This window comes from Zalophus californianus, chromosome 5, assembly GCF_009762305.2.
Source record: "Zalophus californianus isolate mZalCal1 chromosome 5, mZalCal1.pri.v2, whole genome shotgun sequence".
Classification (NCBI taxonomy): Eukaryota; Metazoa; Chordata; class Mammalia; order Carnivora; family Otariidae; genus Zalophus; species Zalophus californianus.
In genome coordinates this window covers 26,517,276-26,523,604 of record NC_045599.1, presented here as the reverse complement: position 1 = coordinate 26,523,604, position 6,329 = coordinate 26,517,276, and the positions used below count along the sequence as shown (strand labels likewise).

The 6,329-nt window shown below is 40.3% G+C and overlaps 1 pseudogene; it reads left to right on the top strand.

Moving 5' to 3' along the window:
• The first annotated feature begins 1,203 nt into the window (after positions 1–1,203).
• Positions 1,204–1,317, top strand: LOC113929984 (annotated as a pseudogene).
• The last annotated feature ends 5,012 nt before the right edge of the window (positions 1,318–6,329 follow it).

Below are 6,329 nucleotides of genomic sequence, written 5' to 3'. Positions count from 1 at the left end.
TGTAGATAGTGGAAGATAATGTACATTATTTTTCTTAATCTCTATTTCCAAGTTTTTCCATAATGAAAATGGATTACTTGTGTTTTAAAAAAGGAGGCATGGTTTCAAGACTATTAAATTCAAACTGGAATAAAGCCATTTGAGCCTTAGCACCCACAATACTGGGAAGGTCCAGTGGAGGGGGTGGGAAGCCAGAGCAGTTCGATAAATGGGGATACATCTAGATGAAATATTAGAGCATCATTCTGAATTTCACATGAACTTTAATAAAACATTCACCATGTATCTGACTTGGCAATTAAAATGATTGGATTTAGAGCACAGAAGTTTATCATCCTCACCAGAAAAGGGAGAGAGAAAGAGAGCCACCTTCCTTTGGGTTTGCTATATGACATCTCTAAGTGTTTTGTCACTGTAGGCCTTTGTGAAACACTGTGACCACCCCCACTGCATCTAGGTGTGAATAATTTACATAACAGATCTTGTAGAAAGGTCCTGTTACAGGAGATAGGGTACATCTTTTGTTTTTTTCTGCATAACATTCACTCTTTACAGTGTTCCTCTATTCTTCCTCATTCTGGCAGACTGCTGATTGTGGGATCCTACCCATGGCCAGAGGGATGGACACATCTCAGTAAGAAGCCAGGGAAACTCTTACAGGGGACCTTACTGTTGACATGAGGCACACAGGTACTGCAGGGGGTTGGACCCCCTCATCTGCTGGCAAGAGCTGAAAGAAGTAGCACACAAGGTCCCCACCAGTAAGATCTGGACTTTTCTGGGTCAAGAACTTCTCAAGGCTGGGTATGCAATTCCTCCTTCTAAACTATGATCTAGCTAATATGCTGCCAATGAATTCTTTGTTTAGCCAAAGTTTTGTTTCTTGCAATTGAATCCTCAATGATATAAGGGAAGCAGTTCTATATTATCTCAAAATAATATATCTCAAAATAACCCCAACTAGGGGCACCTGGGTGGCTCAGTGGTTAAGCATCTGCCTTCGGCTCAGTCATGATCCTGGGGTCCTGGGATCAAGCCCCACAACCTCTTGCTATCTCTCTCTGTCAAATAAATAAATAAAATCTTTAAAAAATAATAAAAAAATAAAAATAAACCCAACTGGCTGAAGGGGAGGGAGAGGTATGCAATGGGAAAAGTTCAGGGCCATGGACCTTGGATAAATCACATAACGAAGATGCCTGAAGTTTAGCACAGTGGAGGCATTGTACCCAATGAGGTTTATCAGAGGCACAATTATTTCTAATTGAAAACTCTTCTCAATGCCCTTCCTTGAGTACTTGAAACACAGATGCCTGAGTCTCTTAGTCCCTTCATTTGTAAAAGGGGGATAAACCCTACCTCTGGTGATAAAATCAAAGATTCTTTGGGGGCAAGACAGAAACCCAACTTGAACCATCTTTTTTTTTTTTTTAAGTTGGCTCCGCGCCCAGTGTGGGGCTTGAATTCACAACCCTGAGATCAAAAGTCACATGCTCTACTGACTGGGAGCCAGCCAGGTGCCCCCTAACTTGAACCATCTTCATCACAAAAGGGATTTACTAAAGAGAAGCCACGATAATCTAAAAGGAAAACAATCAAGTTTAGGTAGTTATTGTTCTGTCTCTCATCTCTGGTCCTCTCAGCATGTCAACTTTCTTTTCTCTTCCTGCAGATCTGTTAATTACAAGAGAGGGAAGGAGCAAATCCTGCACTCAGAATCACACAGAGTTAGGAGCACTCCATGAAGCTATGTCACAGCAGAGTGTTAGATCAAGGCCCCAAGACTGAGGAGTCCCAGCAGCTCTGTCTGAAGATAAAAGAATGTGACACAATTGTTAAGTAGTTAGCTGTCAAGCCTTCTCAAGAAGTAGAAGCAACTGAGGAAGGCAGCTCTCCCCCAATTCCAAGGAACTTCAGGCGCTGTTCTCACCTCTCTGCCCAAAGATGGATGGAAGAGTTTCTTTCTTCATCTGGGGAACCAGAGCCTCATACCCACAGAGGCCCAAAAGCCCTTCTGCCAGTCCCCTTGCATGGCTACTCCTCTTTACAGGACATATAGTCACCCTGCTCTGACTCTCTGTCTTATTTATTTATTTTTTTAAAGATTTTATATTTATTTGACAGAGAGAGAGACAGCGAAAGAGGGAACACAAGCAGGGGGAGCGGGAGCGGGAGAAGCAAGCTTCCTACCAAGCAGGGAGCCCGATGCGGGGCTCAATCCCAGGACCCTGGAATCATGACCTGAGCTGAAGGCAGACGCACAACGGCTGAGCCACCCAGGCGCCCCCCCTCTTTTTTTTTTTTTAAGATTTTATTTATTTATTTGACAGAGAGACACAGTGAGAGAAGGAACACAAGCAAGGGGAGCGGGAGTGGGAGAAGCAGGCTTCCTGCCAAGCAGGGAGCCTGATGTGGGGCTCAATCCCAGGACCCTGGGAACATGACCTGAGCCGAAGGCAGACGCTTAACGACTGAGCCACCCAGGTGCCCCCAAAAAACCTTTTTTTTTTTTTTAAACAATAACCACCAATCTTCAGGGAGAAGACTGATTCTGAATTCCAGGAAAATCAGTTCTCCTCTCTCTCTCCTCTCTCTCTTCCAGGGAGGATCAGTTCTCTCACCTCTTCTGATCCTGATGGAGCTAGTTTGCATTTCACTCGTCTCACAGTGTCTGGTGAAAACACTTTGACCAATTTCTGGTGCAGACCATTTACGTAATGTATAGGGCGCAGAGCAAAACTAAAATGCAGGGCACCCTGTTCAAAAGTTACTATGAATTTTTAAAAATGGCAGTAGCAGAGCATTAAACCAAATGTAGGACTTTTCTAAGCACAGGGCCCTGAACTGTACATAGTTTGCCCCTGAAGCAGGTCCTGTTCTGTGCTCCGCTCTTGAGCCACAGGTGCTCTCTAACAGGCCAGGATCCAAGCAGGAAACAACCATCTTGCCCCAAAGCATCCCAGGCCAGAGAGATGCACTTTTCTCTCCAACACATGTCTTTTACATCCATCCTTCCCCCAGTTCTTTGAGACATCTTATGTAACTGGAAGACACTTAGGAGGTTTTCCTAGAATAAACAGTCTGCTTAAAGACTAGTAAAATATTCATTCTTGCCAGATAGAAATTACTTGCAGCTTTCACAAGAATTTTTGATTCCTTCAGCTGCAACCCATTAAGGTTCACAAAACTCAGCATCTGAATTTTGGCCTAAATTCTCTGAACAAAGCTGAGGGTCCCTCAAGCCCATGGGCCTCAATGGGAAACAGTTACATTGGCTTGCTCTTGCCCCTGAAAAAGCAAGTTATTATTGTATTTTGTGTATATGTACCTGACCCCAATGTTGAACTCTCCAGAGGCTTTTAATTAATTCTTGTAGGCTTTCCGGGTATGCAACCAACTCATCACAAATAATGCCATTTGCTTTCTCCTTTTGATTTGTCATAGCTCATTCTGTCTCATCTTTTCATATTTGTTATAATGCAGTTTCTTTTAAAATTAGCTGACAGATGAATCTTGTTTTGTGTGAAACTAGAAAATTTGAGAATACAGCTTATCTAGGGAAATAAATGCCTAGGAGCAATGAAGAAAATTGAGGAAAAAGAAGGATTAATTAGGAGGGATTACTGTGCCAGATATCAAAATATCCTATTGAATCATGGAAATTGAAATAATGACATATCCTGACAAAAATAGATCTTCAGAAGAAAACAAAATGTTCAAACTAAATTTGTACATATTTAGTATACAAGAAAGTAGAATTTCAGATCAGTAAAGAAGTGATAGATTATTTAGTAAATGGTGTTTCAAAAACTAAAAATGAGGATTAAGAATATAACCATAATTGTAACTAAAGAATTACAATAAAATACAAGAAAATATTTTATAATTTATTTATTTTTAAGTATTCTCTACACCAGCTTGGGGGCTTTAACTCCCAATTCTGACATCAAGACTCACATGCTCTACTGACTGAGCCAGCTCAGTGCTGCTCAAAACACGTTTCAATAATCTTGGGACATAAAAGGCCATTCTAAGCATGAGTCAAATCCAGGAACCCATAAAGAAAAAGATTGTTAAAAATGCCTATGTAGGGCTCCTGGGTGGCTCAGTCGGTTAAGCGACTGCCTTCGGCTCAGGTCATGATCCTGGAGTCCCGGGATCGAGTCCCACATCGGGCTCCCTGCTTGGCAGGGAGTCTGCTTCTCCCTCTGACCCTCTTCCCTCTCGTGTTCTCTATCTCTCATTCTCTCTCTTAAATAAATAAATAAAATCTTTAAAAAAAAACATTAAAAAAAATGCCTATGTAGGGGGGCACCTGGGTGGCTCAGCTGGTTAAATGTTCGACTTTTGATTTCGGCTCAGGTCATAGGATCGAGAGCCATGTCGGGCTCCACACTCTGTGGGGAGTCAGCTTGAGGTTCTCTCTCTCCCTCTCCCTCTGCCCCCACCCCACCAAGTGCAAATGCGCTCTCTAAGATAAATAAATAAAATCTTTAAATTGAAAAAAAAATTCCTATTTAGGGGACACCTGCATGGTTCGGTCAGGTAAGTGTCTGACTCTTGATTTCAGCTCAGGTCTCCATCTTGGGGTTGTGAGTTCATGACCAGTGTGGAGCCTATTTCAAAAAAAAAAGTTAGAAAAAAATGCCTATTTAACAATGTAATGCCTCTGTACAGAGTAAATGATCACAAAGTTGAAAGGAAAGATATTTGTAAAATATAAAACAAAGTGTCTTTATATAAAATATTAAAAGTTTCTACAAATCATTATTAAAAAGATAAAAATCCAGTAGAAAACTAAGCAAAGATTTTGACAGATAATTCATGAAAAAAATAGTCTCCAATGATCATATGAAAAGTACTTACCCTCATCAATAATGTATCAGTTGGCTTATTAGATATGAAAGAGTTTAAAAGTTTAACCATTCTCAGTTCTGGTGAGGAAACACGTTTGGGTGAAACCTATTTAAAGGATAGTAGGCAATACCAATCAAATTAAAAGTGCATATACCCTTTGACCCAGTGATTCTACTTCCAGAAAGTCATACAACAGAAAGACAGATGAGTGTTTAAAAATATATTCATCCCATCTTTGTGGTAAATGATCTAATTGTTCAAACTTGGGTACTGGGGACCCCTGGGTGGCTCAGTCGGTTAAATGTCTGCCTTCGGCTCAGGTCATGATCCCAGGGTCCTGGGATGGAGTTCCACATCAGGCTCCTTGCTTATTGAGGAGCCTGCTTCTCCCTCTGCCTGCCCCTCTCCCTGCTTGTGTGCACACCCACTCTCTCTCTCTGACAAATAAATAAATAAAATCTTTTAAAAAATACACAAAATTGGGTACTAGTTGGATAAATTGTGGAATATCCATGTAATCCATATAAATTAACATAGAAAAAGAATGAATCAAATCTGTACGTGCTCACATGGGAAAAGATGTCCATAAGTACACTGAGAAATGAACGAAGCAACCTGAAGAATAGAACAGATAGTAAGATTCCATTTTGTTAAGAACAAGATGTGCTCAAAGGTCAAGGATATCACCTTCTCTAGCTCCCAGTGCTAAACCACTTTTTATCCCCTTACCCTGAATTTTTTTCTTTAGAGTATGTATGCTCATTGGACATTGCCTTTGTTTATTGTTTGTAGAAAGCTCCATGTGTGCAAGGACTATATTTGCTCAATGCTCTAGCCTCACTTTTTAAAACATTTTAGGCACTGCATAAATAATACCTGAAAAAAATGAGTGGAAGCCCAGAAACATACACACATATATATTTCAAAAAGTTATATATGGCTCAAAGAATGTGGATTTAAGGGAATAAAATTTCCATGATCTGACACTAAATGCTAAAATATCCTAAAATAATTGTTTGTATAAACTTTTTCCAGTAGACAAAGTAGCTTTAGTTACATAGTGTCATTTGGTCCTTAACCATCCCTATGAAATACATATAGAAATAATTAACATATTTGCACTATATGGTTTACTAAAGTCAGTCTTTCAATTTATGGTCCCAATCTTGCTCAATTCATTCCTTTTTATTTTGCTTTCCAGACTGCTTCCTGAACACTGCACAGTTTTATTCATAGTTATGTATATATATATACATATTTCCCTCATTTGAAAATGTTTCTCCCTGCCTCTTCACGCAGTATACCTTGTACTCATCCTTCAAAAGCCTGTTCATGTGAAAAAAAAAAAAAAAAAAGCCTGTTCATGTGAGACAACCGGCCTCATTCCTCTTTCTTCAACTACAGAACTACACAGGGGACAAGACCTACCACCTACCCACCCAGGGCTTACCCCAAAATTTGCCCCAGAAGCC